General features: G+C 38.3%; 1 pseudogene; it reads right to left on the bottom strand.

Moving 5' to 3' along the window:
* Positions 1 to 19,139: 19,139 nt before the first annotated feature.
* On the bottom strand, positions 19,140 to 22,147 carry LOC122663205 (annotated as a pseudogene).
* Between the last annotated feature and the right edge of the window lie 266 nt (positions 22,148 to 22,413).

The raw sequence follows: 22,413 nt of genomic DNA, 5'->3' as shown, positions 1-22,413 counted from the left end.
ACTATTATGATTTTTAGTTAATCGTTATAATAGGTTTAGTTTATGCTTTAATTTCAATTTAAGTCTTCAATTGGGTTGTAATTTTTTAATTCTAGTTTAGGTTTTAAGCCTTCTAGTCTAAGTTCTCAAGTTGATGACAAGACTTGAAGATTTAGAAGAGGAGGCCATGGTAAGTTTATGCAATTATTCAAGCTTTTCAATTACATTCATATAAGCACATCCAGGTTTTACTATCTAAACTCTCAATCTCATTCTCCATCTCCTCTATCTCTCTCTATCTTCTTCTTCTTCCCCCTCTATTTCTTTTATTTTAATTTTATATGGTTGTGGTTTATGGATGCATTTTTATTCCCTTATTTCTTTTATTTGGTTAGTATGTGTGGCTGCATTTTTATTCCTTTCAATTCGCTTTAGTTTGATAGGTTAGATGCTCATGTGTTAGGACGCCTATTTAATCCCTTAATTTTGTTAGATGCTTATGAGTTAGGATGCATTGATTTTTGTTAGTTTAATTAGTTTAAAATAACACTTTAATTTGGTTCACTTTGCATTACTTTTAAGTTAGTTAAGTAGAGTGGCGTATATCTCCTCGTGTTCGACCCGTAGCTACGATTGACCCGTAAGCTTGCGATTTTATTTTAACTCAAACAAGTTTTTGGCGCCGTTGCCGGAGAGATTATTGTCCATTTTATTTATCTGATTTTTAAGTAGTTCGAAGTGTTTTAGTTTATTATTTTCTCTTCTTTTTTTGAAAAAAAAAAACCAGTTTTTGAAAACCTCTTCTTGTTTCTCTTCTGTTTCAAATAGTGTGCGCCCAATCTAAAGTCCTTCATATGCTTCAACCCTCCATCTTTTGGTGTCCCTCATTGGATTAAGTTACCTATGACGCTACATCTTGACTTGGTTGGGTGGATTGGCATGTGACTTATCTTTGGAGGTGACCACTCTTGATAACAGGAAAGCGACATAGTGAGAGCTTTGGAAACATAAACGTATAGTAGTCCTCCACTCTATATTAGATTCCATTTGGAGTCGCCCGTAGGTGGCTATAGAAGACTATACGGGTTCCCTTGCTGTCAACCTATATGACATCCTTACAGCTTTGGAACCATTGTTTTGATTTTTGAGGGATAGATGCACTATCTACCTTGGGCTCCCTCTTATTTTTAGTATTTTTTTTTCCTTAAGTCTTTTACTTTTTTTTTTTTTTAATTTTTCAAAGGAGACCTCATATCTGTTTAGGTGGCTACGGTGTGGACTCATGATTCATCTAATCGTCTTATTTGAATACCACCTCCTCTACTACCCTTAACCCCACCTTTGACCATGGTTGACCAACAATCCAAGACTCTTAAGGATAGATTCTACCCCACCAGGGCTGCACAACCCTCATGCATTAGTCTGCCTGTTGTTACAGGGAATACCTATGAACTCAAGACCAACTTCATCAGCATGCTACCCCATTTCCATGGGATGGCTAATGAGGCTCCATATCTTTTCCTTAGGAAATTTGAGGAGGTCTGTGTTCTAATTAAGGTCCAGAATTTGACTGATGATGCAGTTAGGTTTAGGTTTATACCATTTGCCCTGAAAGACCAGGCCAAGAAGTGGCTTTATGGACTGCCTACAAACTCCATTAATACATGGGATGAGTTCACCATTATCTTTTTGAGAAAATTCTTCCCTCTTCACAAGACCAATATGCTTAAGAGTGACATCCTCCAGTTCAGGCAGAAACCACATGAGTTCTTTTCTAAATTCATAGAAAGATTCAAGGACCTCCTCTTAAAATGCCCTCACCATGGTTTCGACTTGTGGTAACTATGCCAAATTATTTATGAGGGTATTGATTATCAAACCAAGCAACTTGTAGAGTCCATGTGTCCAGCAGGCTTTACTTCTTTTTCTGAGGAGAATGATGCATGGACATTCTTAACCAACTTGGCTGATAAGACTAGGGAATGAGAATCTTCCCAAGAGGCTGAAAGGACCACTAAGGGGTATCTCATTGAGGGTATACCAACCAAGGAGGCCAAACTTGACAGCCTCATAAAACGGCTGGAGTCCATAGTTCTTAAAGAATCTATACCAGTTAATCAGGTCAACCATGTGTCGGTATGCAGTTGGTGCCAAACCCTTGGACACCTTTCTGAGGAATGCCCCAACACCTTGGTGGGTAATTCCAGTACTGAGAATGTAAGTGCTCTCTACCAAAATAACCCACATAGCAATACTTACAATCCATGATGGAGAAATCACCCCAATTTCTCCTGGAATCAAGGGAACCAAGCAGGCCCATCCAACTTTAACCATCAAGGCCAACCTGGTGTCCAAAGGCCCAACTTTGCATCACAAAACCAAGGGCTGTCTCCTAACCCTTTCCCCCCCTTGTCTTCATCCAGGACCTTCTATTAATTCTGCTAGGCCTCCTCTCCTTGCACCTTATCAGCAACCCCCAGGGTTTACCAATACAGGAGAGGCAACAAGACTGAATGAGATGGACAACAAGATAGCTCTTCTCATGACAAGCCACAATAACATGGAGAAACAACTCACTCAGCTTATCACAATCCTGCATGAGAGGAAAACAGGGAAGTTACCTAGCCAACTTGAGCCAAATCCTAGGCATCAGGTTCATATTCAGCAAGGTACCCAAGCTCCTCCAACCAATGTTGCACAAGGCCAACAACACCAAGGGCCCTCCAAACAAGAAAATGTTGTTTATGCTTTAAGGAGTGGTCATGAGTATCAACAGGCTAGTGCACCTCAGACTTTACCATCTCATACTCCTGTTGACTCTCCCCCTTCTGAAGAGGCCATTGAAGTGCCTACTGTTCCAGGTTCGTCTAATGAACCTAAAAATATTTCAAATGATTCGGTTGAGGAAACAAAAGATGATTCTGTTGAGGAAGTTAAAAAGCCCAACCCTGAAAGAATTTATACCCCACTTGCCCTTTTCCAAATAGGTTGGTTAGCAAGAAATCTCCTTCTGTGGAGCACATATTGGATGTGTTCAAACAGGTTCAGGTGAATATCCCTTTATTGGCTACCATTGCCCAGATCCCCGCTTATGCTAAAGTCCTCAAAGACTTATGCACCCAAAAGCGGACCACCAATGTGCCCAAAAAGGCATTCTTGGCTACTAACATCAGTTCTCTCATCTCGCAGCTAGTAGCAGCCAAGCATAAGGATCCTGGCAGCCCCACCATCTCTTGCACTATAGGCAATACTACTATTGATCATGCATTATTGGACCTTAGTGTAAGTGTGAACCTCTTACCCTTTCATGTCTACCAACAACTGAGATTGGGAGAACTGAAACCCACTAAAATCACTCTTCAGCTTGCAGATCAGTCGGTTAAAGTTTTTAAGGGAATGATTGAGGATGTCTTGTTGAAGGTTGGGAAATTTATTTTTTGTGTGGACTTTATTGTTTTAGATACCCAACCTACTGCCAACTTCAAGGACCAAATCCCTATCATCTTGGGTAGGTCATTCCTAGCTACCAGTAATGCTTTAATCAATTGCAGGAATGGTTCATAAAATTATCTTTTGGTAATACTTCTGTTGACTTCAATGTGTTTAGGTTGGGCAAGCAGCCTGATATGGATGGCGAGGTACATATGCTTCAAGGATTTTCCAATGATATTGATATGTTCTTTGAGATTGATTTTGATTCGGGATTTCAAGAATGTATGCAGGAATTGGAGGGTGTTGATGATACCCCCTTATCTGAGGTATGGAGCATCCAACCACCTTTGGAGCCCCTTGGACCCCTATCCACTTCCATTCCCAAATCCTCTATTATTGAGCCCCCCACATTAGAGTTGAAGGTATTGCCCTCCAACCTCAAGTATGCCTTCTTAGGATATGATCATACTCTTCCTGTTATTATTGCTTCTGATTTGGCTTCTATTCAGGAAGAAGAGTTGATTAAACTTCTAAAGGACCATAAGAAAGCCATAGGTTGGACCATGTCTGACATCAAAGGTATTAGCCCCTCTATTGTTCAACATCATATACATCTGATTGAGAGTTCCAAACCTTCTAGGGAACCCCAAAGGAGGGATAATCCTGTGATGAAAGAGACAATCAAGAGAGAGATCCTAAAATGCTTAGATCATGGCATCATTTATCCTATTTCTGATAGCCAATGGGTGAGTTCTGTGCAGGTTGTGCCTAAGAAAGGAGGAGTTACTGTAGTTGAAAATGCCAATAATGAATTGATTCCAACCCGTATCCAAACGGGATGGAGAGTGTGCATTGACTACAGGAAATTGAATGCGGCAACTTGAAAGGACCACTTCCCCTTGCCTTTTATTGATCAGATGTTAGAGAGACTAGCTGGTCATGAATATTATTGTTTTCTTGATGGTTATACAGGTTATAACCAAATCCCTAATGCTCTAGAGGACCAATACAAAACCACTTTCACATGCCCTTATGGAACCTTTGCTTACCGACGTATGCCTTTTGGGCTTTGCAATGCCCCTGCTACATTCCAAAGGTGCATGATGAGTATCTTTTCTGATATGGTAGAGCACTTCCTAAAGGTGTTTATGGATGATTTCTCTATTCACGGCTCTACCTTTTCTTATTGCTTGCATCATCTCTCTTTGGTTCTTAAAAGATGCATAGAAAAGAATTTGGTCCTGAATTGGAAGAAGTGCCACTTCATGGTGAAGCAAGGCATAGTTCTTGGTCACATTGTGTCCAAAGAAGGGATAAAGGTTGATAGATTTAAGGTGGACCTTATTGCCAATTTACCACCACCCAAGAGTGTGAAGGACATTAGATCTTTTCTTGGCCATACAGATTTTTATAGAAGATTCATCAAGGATTTTAGCCAGATAGCTAGACCTCTCAACTCTCTTTTGGCAAAGGACTGCCCATCTGATTTCTCTTCTGAGTGTCATGATAGTTTTGAGCAATTGAAAAGAGCGTTGACTTCAGCCCCTATTATTCAAGCTCTAATTTGGACAGTTTCAATTGAGCTTATGTGTGATGCCTCTGATTTTGCTGTAGGGGCTGTTCTTGGGCAAAGAATCAACAAATTACCCCATGTGATTTATTATGCAAGTAGGACTCTTAATGATGTACAACTTAATTATACCACCACTGAGAAAGAATTTTTAGCTGTTGTGTTTATTTTAGAGAAGTTTAGGCCCTACTTGGTTGGATCACAGATGATTGTTTATACTGACCATGTAGCTATCAAATATCTTGTACAGAAGAAAGATGCCAAGGCTCGCCTCATTAGGTGGGTCTTTTTGTTGCAAGAATTTGATCTTGAAATTAGGGATAAGAAAGGGTGTAAAAATTTGGTTGCAGACCATCTATCCCGGCTACCTAATTCTTTGACTGTCGACTCTCCAGTCAACGAGAACTTTCCTGATGAGTATCTGATGACAGTGCCTAGTGAACCTTGGTTTATTGACATTGTTAATTATCTGGTTACGGGTATGACACCTGCACATTGGTCCACCCAAGATAAGAATCGTTTCTTTTCACAGGTTAAATATTTTTTTTGGGATGATCCTTATCTTTTTAAGACTTGTCCGGATCAGGTAATCTGGAGATGTGTTCCTAATCATGAGCAATAATCTGTCTTATCTTTTTGCCATGATCAGGCTTATGGAGGCCATTTTGGGCCAAATAAGATGGCGGCCAAGGTTTTACAGTGTGGATTTTATTGGCCTAGTCTGTTTAAAGATGCTTTTACTTATTGCAATGAGTGTCCTTCATGCCAGTCCTTAGGACGTCTCACTAAGAGGAATATGATGCCCCTCAACCCAATTCTGGTGGTTGAGGTGTTTGATGTATGGGGTGTTGATTTCATGGGGCCTTTCCCTAACTCTTTTGGTAACCTGTATATATTACGTGCTATGGACTATGTGTCCAAATGGATTGAGGCAGTTGCTTGTAAGACCAATGATGACAAGGTGGTTGTGAAATTTCTGAAGGAGAACATCTTCTCCCGTTTTGGTACTCCCCGTTAGTGATCGGGGCAAACATTTTTGTAATCGGCCTTTTGAGGCGCTCATGAAAAAGTATGGTGTCGTCCATAAGTTGGCCACACCCTACCATCCCCAGACTAGTGGCCAAGTTGAGGTTTCAAATAGGCAGATCAAGCAAATTCTTGAGAAAACCATCAACCCGAACCGCAAGGATTGGTTTAACAAGTTGGTAGATGCGTTGTTGGCCCATAGGATAGCCTTCAAGACCGATCTTGGTCAATCTCCGTACCGTCTGGTGTATGGAAAGACATGTCACTTACCTGTAGAGATTGAGCACAAGGCCTTTTGGGCTATCAAGAAGTTTAATTTTGACCTACCCACTGCAAGTGCCCATAGGAAACTCCAACTATCTGAGTTGGAAGAGATTAGGAATGAGGCATATGAGAATGCCCGGATTTACAAGGAAAAAACCAAGGCTTTCCATGATAGGCACATTTTGAGAAAATCTTTTGAGGTAGGCCAGAAAGTTTTGTTGTACAATTCTCGTTTGCATATCTTTCCAGGTAAGCTGTGTTCTAGATGGGATGACCCCTATATTGTTCAAAAAGCTTATCCTCATGGGACTGTTGAAGTCCTCAATCCAAGTACATGAGCTACTTTCAAGGTCAATGGCCAAAGATTGAAGCCGTACATAGAGATGCCTACTCCAGTTGAAGAAGAGGTCATGGATCTCCATGAGCCTTTTTACCTTGACCCCTGATATCCTGGTATGTATCCCCTCCCTTGTCCTTATTCTTTCTTTTCTGCATGCATTGAGGACACGGCATGAATTAAGTGTGGGGGGGGTGTTGGACTTTAATTGTGAATTTTGTGAATTTTGATTGTGGCGATAGTTTTTAGTTATGTACATAAATCTCTTCGATTTGCAAAGCGAGAGTGAGAGGGAATTAGGTGCCCTAGCATGCGAAATAATAAAAAAATCCCTTTTCAATGATAGTAGTTGGTTTGTATCCGGTGATGGGGATTGAGTTTGAAAATATGAGTGCTACTTCATGTGATGGTTAGATTCCTCTATGTGTTTATGGATCCATTTGATCTTTTGGCTAGTAGTTGAGACCAATTTGTTTGTGGCAAGGCATGAAAGTGAAAGTGAATGAAAAAAAAAAAAGAAAAAAAGAAGAAGAGAGAAACAGAAAGAAAAGTGGAATTCCTTGGGACTAGACAGGGCACTGTGCCTCATGAAGCAGGGTGACTTGATCGAAATTCCTTGGAAGGAAACTCAAAAAAAAAAAAAAAAAAAAAAACTCTTGCATCAATATCTCAATGTCTTATGGATACATGCAAAAAACAAAGCTACCAAGTATTTGGGTGTCTGGTGTATGCTCCACCATGTCATTCAGAGAACAGTAGTAGAGTAGAAAAAGAGTTTGTTGTTGAGAAAGAAAAAAAAAAAAAAAAAAAAAAAAAGATGCAGCTTTTGCCTTAATGCCTGGAAAAAAAAGTATGGTAAAAAATACTCAATGCCTAAGTCTTTGGTTCCATCAGTGCTATGAGTGGTTTACTTGAAGGTGAGTAGTGTTCAAAAAATATGACGAGATCCCTTGACCTTGATGCATGCTTGTTACTTGAATTGATGTGAGGTGATAAAATTCAAGTGTGGGGGAACTTTTGGCTCCTTAATCTTTAGTTGAGTATTTCTTTGAGATTGTGTGCCCTATCTTACTTATGCCATGAGAAAAATTTATATCATTCTTTTTTATTTATTGAATTTTGGGTGTATATTCACTGCAAACACATACAAGACACAACTTGTCCACTAGGGGTAACCTAGGGGTTGAAAGGCTTGTTGCACATGCTAAGTGCAACCGTGATTCCTATGAAAGTGAGTTAGGATTTTTTTTGCATTCTAGGTTAGTTTATCTTTTGCTTTACTTGAGGACAAGTAATGTTCAAGTGTGGGGGAATCTAATGAGCATATTTATGTGTAAAATCTTAGGGCATAAAACATACATTTTACCACATTGGACAGAATTACTTGGTGCTTTCTTGTGCTTTTCAGATTTTAAGTGAATTCTTGTGAAAATGGAGGAGATGATGCTAAGGAAATGTTTTTAAGATGTTTAGAGGTGTTAATGGCTTGATATGTAGCCCATCGAGTCAGCTTTCGGTTCAAACGGCATTTGATTCCGAGTTGAAACGAAGAAGTTATGGTCGTTTCCATAGCGAAGCGCGAAAATGGTCTACAAGGGTTTATTTGTAATTATTGATAGTCGGCCAGGGATAAAGTGAAGCGAAAGTTTGGATTTCAGGGGCCTTAACGTAATAACTAAAAGTTATATTTCTTGTACCCGAAAGATTCCATTTGGAGGGCTCTGGACAGTCCAACTTCAACTTGAGATATCTTGGGCTCCCGAACTCCAAATTTGACGAAATTTGGGTCTATTTTGGGTGATTTTTTGCAAGGAACACACTGGTGAGGCCTATATAAGCACCCCATGCTCCACGTTTTCTGAAAGATAGAATGGGTATTTTATTTATTCTTGAAGGAATCCTAGTCATCAGCCTTACTCTCTCTCTCCTCCAACTTCTCAAGAGCACTTCTGGAATTCTACTTGGGATAGATTTATATTTTTTCATCTATGGAAGGTTGAAAAATCAAAGATGCTTTGATTTTATTGCTTGGAGAAGATATTTACAAAGAAAAGGAAGCACTTGTTAGAATTGGAAGTTTACGTTTCTAGAAATAGAAGGTCTATATAAACAATCTTCTCTTCTTCTTTTTTCTATTTGTTTTTTTTTCTTAGGATTCAAGACATTGTAAAAGAGGAAAGAGAACAGAATATTCTCTTTTCTTAGAGAATATTTCTCCTACACTTCCATCTTCTCTCTTTTCCTCTTTTCCACCTATAAATACCCCCTACATCTCTTGTAAAAATTGCTCATTCACTTAGTGAAATTTCTTCTCTTCTTCTCCTTCTAATTTGTGATTTTTGGCTTTTCTAAGTTCTAGTTTGCTTTTATAATTTTTAGTTAATGGTTATAATAGGTTTAGTTTATGCTTTAATTTCAATTTAAGTCTTCAATTGGGTTGTAATTTCATAATTCTAGTTTAGGTTTTAAGCCTTCTAGTCTAAGTTCTCAAGTTGATGACAAGACTTGAAGATTTAGAAGAGGAGGTCTTGGTAAGTTTATGCAAGTATTCAAGCTTTTCAATTACATTCATACAAGCACATCCGGGTTTTACTAACTAAACTCTCAATCTCATTCTCCATCTCCTCTATCTCTCTCTATCTTCTTCTTCTTCCCCCTCTATTTCTTTTATTTTAATTTTATATGGTTGTGGTTTATGGATGCATTTTTATTCCCTTATTTTTTTTTATGTGGTTAGTATGTGTGGCTGCATTTTTATTTCTTTCAATTCGCTTTAGTTTGATAGGTTAGATGCTCATGTGTTAGGATGCCGATTTAATCCCTTAATTTTTTTAGATGCTTATGAATTGGGATGCATTGATTTTCGTTAGTTTAATTAGTTTAATTTAATACTTTAATTTGGTTCACTTTGCATTACTTTTAAGTTAGTTAAGTAGAGTGGCGTATATCTCCTCGTGTTTGACCCGTAGCTACGATTGACCCGTACGCTTGTGGTTTTATTTTAACTCAAACAAAAACCATGGTCAAGAGATTCCCCTTCAACGTCACTTAAGAAAAACTCTGTCATATAAATAAACAATAAAGTTTTCCTAGTTCAGCATCATCCTAGGTTTTACAAACCCCTATAAAATTTTAATATGTTTCCCAAAATATCGTCACGATACCTTTCGATGCGCATCTGAATCCCACGATGAATAAATTCCCAATCACCATGTTTAAGGAAACCTGGGTTTATAAATAAATGATTAATCAATAAAAAAAACAAATGGGGAAATCGAGATATTATTTTCTAGGGTAATCAAAATGAGTTCTTCTAGAAGTTATAATAATTGAAGGGTTGGTTTATTTCCTTTTTTGTTTGTTGGACACTTGGACTGTTGCTTTCACCCTTATCCATCGACAGCTACTTTCTATTTTTCTTTCGTCGAGGCCTTTGGTTGGGAGATTCCCTGCCGTGACTTGGGGTGGCAGTGGATTCTAAAGGAGCAAAAAAAGAGCATTTAGGATTGCTAGATCCAACAGTCATTCTGTACTTAGACCCCAACAAAAAGCATAGTTTTGACTCTTCAGTGCAATATAATCTAGTTTTGAATCTTTAGTATAATAAAGTACCACGAGCTTTGAGAAATTTGACTATAAAAGTTTATGAGTGGTTGGTTTAGGGTACATTAGAGCTAGAATGTAAATCTATGCACGCATACTTTACTATAGGGAAAGAGAACATCATTTGGTCATGCAGCGCACGCTGCCCCTACACCTAGACACAGGGGTGTGCAAAATGATCAATTGTGCTTGCTGCATCATTGATCATTTCCATCTTTCTAGGGGTGCAGGTGTCATAACGAGCCCCCTTGTGTCTAGGTGCAGGGATGGCATGTGTTGTACGATCGGGGGCCTTTCTTTCTCCTATTTACTATATTAATGGGTATAACTACACAAGAATACGATCTAATATAAAAAGGGAAATTATCAGCGCCATCCCTTGACGTTTGCCTATATTTTAAGGCACACCCACGAACTACCATAATATCAGTGCCACTCCTTGCTTTACCAAATTAATTCCACATAGACCCCCTACTGTTAGTTAAGAGTTGTTAAGTGGTAATGTCAGCTATTTAATATTTTTTAAAAGATAATTTTGCCCTTCTTAAAGGGCGAAGTATCTAATCTACCCTTTCAATTAAAACACCCACAAACCCTTCTTCTTCCTCACACCCAGCGGACGACGTTGGAGAATATCAACTGCAACCTACCGTCTTCTGAAGAAAAGACCTACTCTTGTGACCAAGCTAGCGTCAATCAACGAAGCCCGGCGTAAATAATATTCTGTTTAGTGTGTTATATTTTTGTTGATGATGTTGTTTTATAGTTAGGGTTTTCAGTTTTGTGCCGGCTTCACATTGTTTGAGAGCAATGTATCCTAGGTTTCTCCAGTTATAATTGTTTGCATTAGTCTACATTTATGATGGTTCTACTCCATTTTAATGGGGTAAGTTATTGATTCTCTTAAATAACGAACGGCAAAGCCCTACCCCACGATTTAATGAATGAAGAAGAAGAAGCTTTGCTGCTACTTGGTCCATGGATTTCAGCCTTCTCTTCTGAATTAAAGAGGTTTTACTCAGTGAATTACTGTGGATTCCGCAGCTTAATCTGTTAGATTCCAGAAAAAGTTTTCGGTGGATTCCAGATCTTCGTTTGGGTGGATTCCTGAACTGGATCTTCTATCCCTTCTCATATCTTTTTTGCTTTCTAGGTAACAACTTTCAATTCTCATCCCTAGGATATCTAGTTTGCTGGAAAAATTTTAACTTCTAGTTTGTGCTTTATTTCAACTTCAATTACAACATAGATCTTTGATAAAATTGTGCCAACATCTCAGTTGGATTCCCCCCTTGAATCTGAGATCAGTTTCTGTTTTAAAGGTTCTGTTACTAATTCGATTTCAAGTACAACTCTTCAAAATCTCAGTTTTCTGGTTTGATCTTCTCAATTTGATTTCTTTTATTGATTCTAGTTTCAGTTTGTTGCATCATAGATGATTAAAACATTAATTTTATTCTGCTTAAACCTGTCAAATTCTGTAATCACACAGAGCAGTTTTTAAGTTTGCAGATCTGATAGATGCGAACTTCACAGTTTTGATAGTTCTTCCAATTGACTGATTTTGTGATGATTCTAATTCACATAAAAAACTAGCAAAGACATCACCAGCGACGTCGACGTCAACATCATCCAAGGGGAGGAGATTGAGATCGAAAGCAAGGGTCTGCGAAAGGAGGAAGAGGCAATATCACCGTCGTCAATAACCGATGAAGATGAGTCACAGTCGCTGTGGCAGTCGTAAAGGAGAACAGGTGGTGAGGGAGGGTGCCGGCGGTGGTGGTGCGACTTTACAACAACAACTGAAGTCTGAAGTCGGAGTGGACGAAGACAACTTAGGCTCGTTGAAGGAGTGATAACGAAGATTCTAACTGAAAATGGATTAATTTAGTGACTGTGTTGCCCTTTTATGTTTTAGTGTAAAGGGTATTTTGGTCAAATGAAATTCAGAGGTTAACACTGTTAAAGAATGGGTAATGGTTGATATTATGGTAGTTAGTGGGTGTGCTTTAAAATATAGACAAACGTCAGGGGGTGGCATTGATAATTTCCCATATAAAAATGGGAAAGAGAACACTAGCTATTTGGGCATGTACAAAATCTCTTCAAATGTCACAATCATTCAATAAATGTTTTATACAAAGAATTATCTTCTTCTCTTCTTTCTCTATACGTAGAGGACTATTCAAGTTCACAAACAAAAGGCTTAAAGAAACATCATCTCTTTTAAGATCAAACCAAAAGTATCCTAGAATATATGCAAGCATATAAACAATTATCAAACTCAAAGAAGAACATATACAAATTCTTTTTAAAAAAAAATAGACAATCCATAGAACATGAAAAACAAAAGAAATGATCTATGACACTAGAGATTAGCAAAGCCATCATGCTTGTGCTCTAAGAAAAAGAGTCCTAGAAGCATCTCAAACAAAGAATTATATAGTTTCAAATTCCAATCTATGAAGAACAAAATTCTAAATAAGAATTATTTATCTATAGATTTTTCAATTGAAGAAAAAGGAAAAAGACATATACCCTTTTAAAGATATGAATCTAAAATACTTTGTTGAATGAGTTGAGGAAAAAGACTTGAACCTCTCTTAGTAAATTTTAGAAGAAAGATTTTAGATGATCACGATTTGATAAAGCCACTAGAATTTTCAAGGATCTCACAAGCAATCAGGGTGCTCACCCCAGCTGGACAGGTATACCACAACCCGGTATTTTGGGCTTCCAAAAAAAGATCCCCTTGCCTATGTGACCTTGAGATATTTATATTTCTAGGGTAGAGAAGATCAACCATAAAATCCAACCCTAAGTGAGATGCTAGCCACCTAATATCCATATCCAGAATGCCTCTTGGGCTTACCTTGATAATTACCAAAAATGCCCCCAAACAAAAAGGGACTAAAAATACAAAACTGCCCTTACCGAAAAACAAATCAAAATTGGTTTTGTAAAGATAAAAAATAAATAATATTTTTATATTGATAAATAAAAATAATTTTCATAAAACCATTTTGATAATAAAACATTTTAAATTGACAGTTTGTAGGTACGCGTACACTTCCGTAATTGTCAAGTCACTGGCAATGGAATATTAGTCACTAAGATCAACACTCAACGTACACATACGAGGTCTTTCCATGGATGGACTCCACAGACCTTATGTGTACTGACCATCTAGAGACTAGTCCTCATGTCTCCCATGGTTTGAGCAATTTTGACTTGCACCCTTCAAACCTATCATAGTCCAACAATGCATACATAAACATATAGTACATCATGATAGGTGCGGTCAAGTCGAGGACTACAAAGTAGCTCATCAGGATGATCATCCAAAATACCAGTCCACTAGCTAAGTAGACCAAAAATCATGGTACCAATTTAATTAATTTTATAAGCCACAAAATATAAATGCCACATGACATATGCCACAAAATGAGAATATAGAAATGTCCAATAATGTACAAAAATTACACAAAATAAATTTGTGTTGGGCCCATGGTACTATATCTCGCGATATATCGGTATCTCGAGCCTATCGAGATATCCAAAATATCCAAAATTTGGTAAAATTTTGCCGAAATATTGCATTTTTTTTGTAATATTTTGGGAGTCCATCTCGGTGGGTATATGCCCATATCTAGGCCTGATACTTCATGGACACCCTTATTTAAGCTAAATAAACACATTTAAACCATAAAATTATAAAAAAAATGAACTCAAAGTGGTGTTTTGGGCTTGCACCCTTGATTGACAGTATATGGTCGCCGACCCTAATGTATAAATAGTTAAATACTTAAATACACATTGATTAGGAAGTTAAAGACATAAAAGAAATTTAAACAAACTAATTGAAAGTTAAAACTCATAAGACATAATTCATAAATCATATTCTCATAAACTTCATAATAGTCAATGACTCGATAGTCAATAACTCAATACTCAATAGCTCAATAGTCAATACTTTAATAGACAATACACAAAGTGTCAAAGTCACAAACTCACAACTCTCAAGTTCACAAATCAGTGAAATTACAACTTACAACTTACAAGTTACAAGTGCTAATAATAGTTACTGTACCTTCCTGGATCAACCCCACTCATGGCCTGCTGGAGTCGACGTCCATTATTTTTCTGTTTGAAGGACATATGTGGACCATGGTATAGTTTTGGAGAAGAAATGAGTATAGTCATCCACAAGTGTCATGTAAATGGAGTCATCAACATATTGTAGGTAACCTATCCTAGGATATGGGCTAGGGTTACCAATCGATCCAGCCTGTGAAGAATATGATCCAGTATGATATGATGTAGGCAGAAGCGGCGTTGGCACTGGCTGCATATATGGCTGGTGAGGTTGGTAGCTAGGGTATGCAAACATGTCATCTACAAAAGATGATCCAGTATGTCCCTGGGACTGGAACTGGTGGTCATAGTCCCCTACGCCCCTAAATTGCCCATATGATCCATATCCATATCCACCGTGAGGTTGTAATGCACTATAATCCGATGACAATGGAGTGGTATGTGCGTCAAAAGATGGGGCACACTAATGCCCAGTCGGTCCTCCCTCCCTATCACCCATACTTAAACAGCCAACAAAGCTAGATAAGTCATCAATGTCCATATAATCAGCTTGTAACTGTGTTTGTCGACCCCTACGCTTCCTGCTGTATGGTTGTATGGGGGTCTTGAGGGTGGGGGTGCGGGGTCACGTGCACCGTGGCCCGTATCCTGTGTGGCATGATCAAATTGTGTCTCTCTAGTGATTCAAACTGGCTCTATAGGCGTCGTATCCTCGCCTAGCATATAACGCTCTCGCATTCCATCAAAATCTTCACCACCACCACCACCATCACCATCATCATCATCTGAGGACCTAGACTAGTCATCATCATCAGCAACATTGCCACCAGTGGGTTGGAATGGAATGGGTGAGGCTTCTCGTGCATGTATCTGACCCTCATCAGCACCAATCTCGAAAGCTATCACGGGGTCGGGCCTACCTCCCTCGTGATCCAACACTGGCTCTCCTCTATCCCTCACCAAATCCATAATAGGGTCCTTATCGTCTGAGTCAACTTGAAAGATGTCGGCGAGGTCAATAGTGCCCCTCTGTCCCTCATGTCCCATGCGTATGTGTTGCAGTTTTAGCCTTAAGTTGTAGTGCACATTCACCATGTTAGATAGACGCAGTTGCGCCTTTTGGAGTGGATGAGCGCAAAGGTACTCCAGTTCCTCTCACAGTCAGATGCGGAACATGTTTGGACAAGGACTTTGATCGCTATTCTTCTTAAATTCTTAACCGATTTCCCATACAACACCCACCATTCAACTGCATTACAAGTTTACAACATGAAAAGACATGTGTCAAATATTGTTTCAACTTTCAAGTTTCAACTTTCAAATTTCAACACATATATAATTTAAAACTTAAAAGAATTACTAGCATCACCGCGTGCTCTGACTTGTATTGCAACATCAGTTCCAAAATTTTCCAATGCATCCCTAAATATCTTCATCTACACCCACGTGAAAAATTAGTAAGTACTTATTAGTAATAAGTAATTACTACTTGCTAATTATATTCCAAATGAATTCTAAGACTCACCTCATTGTTGCAAATAGCTTGTAGTTGGCCATCTGGCTCCAACTTCTTCACTACTTGTTTCACAGCATCAATAAGTTGACTTTCCAATCCAATCCTATTATTATATTGATACTTGGGGTTCAAGTAGTATGCTGAAATGTGACATATAGAAATGAGATATTATCACATGCATAGGTAATTAGTAAATAATAATACTATGAATTAGTTACATAAAATAAATTTACTCACCAGCCTTATGTAGTGGATGCATAAGTTGATTCTCTCAGCGAGCATTGATGATATCCAAGAAGTGTTTGCTACTGCGAGGAGCCACACTGTAGACACTATCTTTCATCAAGTCCATTGCAGCATATAGGACTGGCATGGTTGGGCCCTTGAGAGCGGAGTCAGCAATATGTAGAACTTTAACTAATGGTCTAAAACTTTCACCACTTTGCTTAGTTTTATCCAGAAGTCCTCAGATGACATGGTTTCTTGTGCTTCCCTCCCACTTGCAGTATTGGAACCCCTCCATCCAAACCACTCCTCAGAAGCAATCATACTTCTCAACCCGGCCTTCTTTGTTTCAATGCTTTTAAGGCACTGTAGTTGGTGGCAAATCTTATGATACCTGGCCTAACCAAGTCACCCCCACATTTTTTCCTCAATAGATTGAGTGCAAAGGAGTGGTTGTATATAAAGTTGGTGACTTGTCTTGCACTTTCAATCACAGTCTTCACCAACTTTAACTTTTCCATATCCTTTAGCATTAAATTAATGCAATGGGCTGCACAAGGAGTCCAGAAGAGCCGGTACTTACTGTTGTTCATCATCTTCTCATCGGCCAGCTTGAAGTTGCTTCCGTTGTTCGTTACAATCTAGACAACGTTCTCAATCTCCACATCTTTTCAACTACTTCCTTTAATAATCTGTAAATATATTTCGCATCATTTATCTCTTTGGATGCATCCACAGATTTGAGGAAAACTGTCCTCCCATCACAATAAACCATAAAATCGATGATGGACTTTCTTGTAGGCCCAATCCATCCATCTGCCATTACAGTCACCCTATATGTCTCCCACATACTCCTCATCTCCCTAATGTACTCATCAATCTCAGACTTTTGTTGAGGTAGATAAACATTCATTACCTCATATGGGGTGTTGCCCTTGAACCCTGGGTCAACCTCTGTAATTGTATCTATCATGGTATCATAATGGGGGCCTTGTGCAATGTTTGCTGGGATGGTATGGTATAACATCTACTTAGCTATTGACTCTTTAACTATCCTCTTCATCCCCTTCCATGCTCCTTTGATTCTTGGTTGACTGCTTCCTTTCTTCCTATGTAGTTTAGGATTTAATGCTGATGGTGGTACTGGTATTGATAGAGGTGTTGGGGCTGTCCTCACACTTTGTGATCTTTTAAAAGGATTGAAAGATCTAGAACCTCTAGATGTGCCAGCTCCTCCACTACCCCATACTCTCTGTCTCTGCTGATCATCTTGAAAACTAACTCTACTCCTTGAAATAGTTTGTCGAAAGTCCCTAGCCTCCTCTGCTGTTTGTATATTGTTAGGTACTGCAATGTCCTCCTCATCATCATCATCAGAGGATGAGTCATCATCATGGTATTGTCTTCCTCCTCCCATTGAACTCCTCACTGTATCCTCAAGTTGTTCTTTTATTCTCTGCTTGTCAGCCTTCCTCTTCTTCTTTTCCCTCAAACTCTCACCAATCTCCCTAGCTACTTGTACAGGTACCATATGGCAACCTACAACATCTTTAGATCCTCCAGTCAGATGTTGTTTAAGTCTACTGGACCCACCTCCCAAAAACTGCATGTGACAATAGTTACGTTGGGATTTTCTCTTGTCCCCATCAATTAGAGTGCCATGTAACCATGCAATGTCACCCTATGCTGGCTGGCTGACCTCTGTTCTCTCTGTTCTCTTTACTCCCTCTGCCCCCTCTGTTGACTACTTTCCCCTACCTTTTGCTTGCCCTTTGCACGTTGTCTTTCACGATCCGCCATAATAATACTTGTTTACTGCAATGTAAGTAAAATAAATAATTAAAAACTTAATGTAGAAGCACTTCAATTGAGACTTTTAGAATACTAAAACAATTGTATAGCTATTTAATATTTTTTTCCTAACCCTTATATTTTTCTCATAATTAAAAATAATTTTTTATATATAAATTTAATTTAAATATTGACTTAACATAACAAAATCAAAAATTAGTAAACATAATATATATCTAATGCATTTCAAAACATGTAGAAATTACTTTCATATTTTTCCATGATTTTTCAAACCTAAAACTCATATTTTTCCTTATTTATTTCTGTTTTTTTTTTTAATATTTTTCTTAATTTTTGAAAATAAAAATAATTATTTATGGGCAGAAAAATAAGTTTGGCACCATGAAGTCGTAGATCGGCCATTGGTGTCTAACAAATATTTAATTCATCCCCATCTAAGTTATATTACCCCTAATTTTTTCCTATTTTAGTTGTAGGAAAATCAAGTTTTTTTTTAAAAAAAAAAAAAAAAAATACATCTGGAAAAAAAAATTCGACACCGTAAGATTGTAGATCGGTCTCTGGTGTCTAACATATATTAATATCATCACCACACAACAACTCTAGTACATAGTATTTTCAAAAAAATAATTTTAAGGGAAAGAGATTTACCCTAAATAGTGAAAAAGGGCTTGTAGGATGTGCTTAGATGAGCCTCCGATGTGTTTTCCAGCGACAATCAGTCAACAAAGTACTTGAACAATGCTTGGAGTCTTGGATGAGAGCTTGGAAGAGTGGAAGAAGAGGCAAAATAGAGAAATTTCTAAGTATTAGCAGGTCTCGGTCGAAACTTGCGAAATAAGCTAATAAAGGCCCTGCTCACGTGACACTTTAAGTGATAATTCAATTTTTCATCGATATTTCATGAGTCCACGATATATCGTCGATATCTCACGAGATATCTACGAAATTTTGTATTTTTTAATTTTGGGTGGCTTTCTTGTCTCGAACAGCTCGAGATATACGAAATATAGCGATATTTAAGCAAAATATAACGATATTTCAGCGAAATATCGCGAGATTTTGTACCATGCTTGGGCCACACAATTCGAACAGTTTTTGTATCTCTGTGTTAAATTATTGGATAGTGCATGCTATTGGAGTAAAAGGCTGGATAGGAACCATGCTAAACGGGTTTGGCATTAATTCATCTAAATATCAAAACATTATTTGTATCAAAACAGAATAAGGTGACTTTCACTAGTTCACCAACTCTAGCAAATCCTGCCCTCGCACAAATATTAGCTTTTGTTAGACATGTGATGATGGAAGATTGTGTTGAAGATTTCCTGGTTTTGGAGTTTGATTGCGCTTTTCTTGCTTGCTTTGAACTCACCATAGAAATAGGAGGCAAAACCCCACAATGACAAAGCGAGAGAAATCCCCTTCTCTACTTTGAATGACTCTTGAAAGAAGAAAACAGCCAGGATCTCTGTAACTGGTAGTAGAGTTGTAATTATAACAGCTGCAAGTAATGAGGAACCATTAAAGATGACACCAATAGATCCCAAGAAGAAGAACTGCCAAATAAATGCACTACATGCCACCACCAAGTAATACTTGCTTTCCCCAAGTTCATACTCTCTTGCTTCTCTTGGAATGACCTACAATATATTAGTTATAGCCAAAATTAGCAACCTCATTAATGAATTTTTTAATTCAAATCTTAACAATTTGATTAACCATAACTCCATCGTGTTTGAACTCCTATGAATAAAATGTTGAGGGTAAAGTTTTCATACATGGTTATGTAAACCGTGTATGTGAGAGGGTGGGACTTTCAAGGCATTCATTAATAGGTGGGAGTTTATAACTTTCCAACTCTTTGTGAGAGGGGAAACGACCGTGCATACTTACATGGCCATGTATGAAAACTTCCTCCGTTAAGTTAATGAAAAGAAAAGGATTTAATTGGGACAAAAGTATAATGTATTATATGGGATTAAATTTGTTCGTTTATTTTATTTGAAATTATATTGCTTGTATATTATGCTCCCTTCTTTTATCTATGATGAAAAATAAAAATAAAAAATCTTAACTCCCTTTAAAACCCTAAATGATAGTACATGCAGCGGAACCACTCACAAAACTGTCACAATTATGGCAGAATATGAGAAAAGCTAATCCCTAAGATGGATATTTAATTGCATGGGTCTGGGCTGAGGTGATCAACCTGGGTCAGGTACCCATGCCATCCCTACCAAACTCCAACTCAATCCAACTGGAAGTCTGGAAGTCTAGAACTCAAAACTAAGATCAGCCTTTATAACATATGGGCTAGCTTTGAGTGGTAAAATGCATTGGATCGGGTTGCCACTTGTCAATAGTCACCCAAATTTATATGATCAAAAATCATATAAATGGTGACAGATTAAAATCCTCTACAACACAGGCAGCTAACAATATACTGTAGTGCGATCTTGAAAGTTTGACATATGTAGAAAAATTTATCCACCAATGTGAGCTGGATGTAAAGATAGTTTTTTTTTTTTTTTTAAAATTTGACATTATTGGATATCGCATTTTTCACGTATCGATTTCCCTGATTCGCATGTAGAAAATATTTTTTAGTATGCTGACCTAATTGATATATATTTTTTTGTTTAGCAGTCTTAGCCCAACAGGGAAAAGACAATTAAATTGGCCCCAATAACGAGGCTAGCGAATCCAAAAGTGGTGGGGCTGTCACGAGACTCACGACTCGTTGCTATCTCGAATCCCGAAAAATGATGCAACTTTTGGGGGTTTCTAATTTCTTTTTTGTTTTTTTTTGTCCGGGGTTGACCTAAAAGGAATCGCTAGAGACAGGCTCAGATTAGGATTCGGCTCAGGTTCATTTACGAGAGCATTCTCACATGTTTGGATAATGGCATCTAGAGGTGCAATAGAATCGGGTTGGGCTAGACTTTATAAAATCTTAGCGCAACCCTAAGTCTTCTTAGTTGGGCTTAGGCCCGACCTGACCCAATCTTGACACAGGGCCTGAAAAATCCAACCCTGACCCACCCTCAGGGTTGGGTCGTGCTGACCCTAATTGATCCTGATCATAGAGAGGAGGAAGGGAATTGCATGGGTTGGACTGGACCAAAAAGAAAATTATCAATTTTATTTAAAATAACACTATAATAAAATGTTTATATCACTTATTATCTTCATATATAATATTATATAACAAAATAGGGACACCATTCAAAGTTTATAATATATATTATATCAATATATATTTTATAGTAAAAATTAAAACAGGGTCGGATCAGGCCGAGCCAAGCTCAGCCTAAGACCTCAACCCTGACCCGACCCAACCTGGCTCATGGTTAAAAATTTCCAACTCTACCCCATCCTTAGTGCCAAGATATCTTAGCCCCGGTCCTGTTCGAGCTTAAGGCAAACCAGGGCGGCTTCGGACTGACATGACCAAACTTGCACCTCTGGATTCCATCTTTACGGCATCCAATCGCTCAACATGATTGAAATCACGGAAAGGAGAGAGAGTACCTCAAAGTCTTTGTTGACAAGCATCCCTATGGTGCAGACAAGAGTGCAGACAAGAGTGGCAACGATGGACATGACAATCTGCATCTCCATGACAAGAGAGTAAGTGATGGCCTGTTTGGCTTTCTTGTAAGTGAGCTCCACCGTGGGGAAAATCAACCCATACAACGCAGACGCCGCAATCGTCATGAAAAAACCCATAAAGTACTCCTTTTTAGACTCATTAGCCGGGCGGTCACCACTAGTTTGAAGGCCGAGCACCACCGCCGCCACCGTTAACAAAAAAACCGAGTTGATAGAGTAAGATGTGAACTTCTGCCTCACTAGAAAAAAAGCAAAGAAAGCAGTGAAAACCAACGTACTGAGATGCAATTATAAGGGAAGAAGTGGAAACAGGTAAACGTGCCACTCCATAGGCATAAAGATAGTCATCCAAGCCGGTGAGGATTCCGATAACGGTGCAGGCGATGAAGACGAAGGGCTTCATGAAGAAGAGTTTTGTGTCATCAGGTGAACCACTACGGCGGCGGTGGAAGTAGGACGCCGCGAGAGGCAGTAAAATGAAGGGCCACCCACCAGTCTGCAACCAGCTTGAGAACCAAATTCGTTTGCCACCGCGGACGAAGTAAAGCCGCATCAATAGTGGAGCGCTGCAGTTTCCGATGCTTAATATGAGACACTTTACCAAGAGAAGTGGTTGTCTGAGATGTTTGCTTATCTTGGCATCATCTTCTTTCTTTACCTCTATGGGTTCCATCTCCATGACTCTGGATATATAGTTAGACAAACCCAAATTTTCTCTTCTTTTATATATATTGACCGAATATTGAATTCTCATACTCATAGTATCATATTTATCATAACAACCCTGTAATTAACATTCTGCAGTTCTGCGTTTCTCAGTTATTTTTTTTTTTTTTGGTAAACAAGTCTTTATTTAAAATAAGACATGTAAAAACTCATGGCGGAAGTGAGAAACACAACTCACGCAATCATGGAGTGGAAATGGATCAATCAATCGTG

The sequence above is a fragment of the Telopea speciosissima genome, chromosome 5 (genome assembly GCF_018873765.1).
Source record: "Telopea speciosissima isolate NSW1024214 ecotype Mountain lineage chromosome 5, Tspe_v1, whole genome shotgun sequence".
In the NCBI taxonomy this organism is placed as follows: domain Eukaryota; kingdom Viridiplantae; phylum Streptophyta; class Magnoliopsida; order Proteales; family Proteaceae; genus Telopea; species Telopea speciosissima.
The sequence above is the reverse complement of the archived record's forward strand: the minus strand, read 5'-3'. Positions and strand labels throughout refer to the sequence as shown.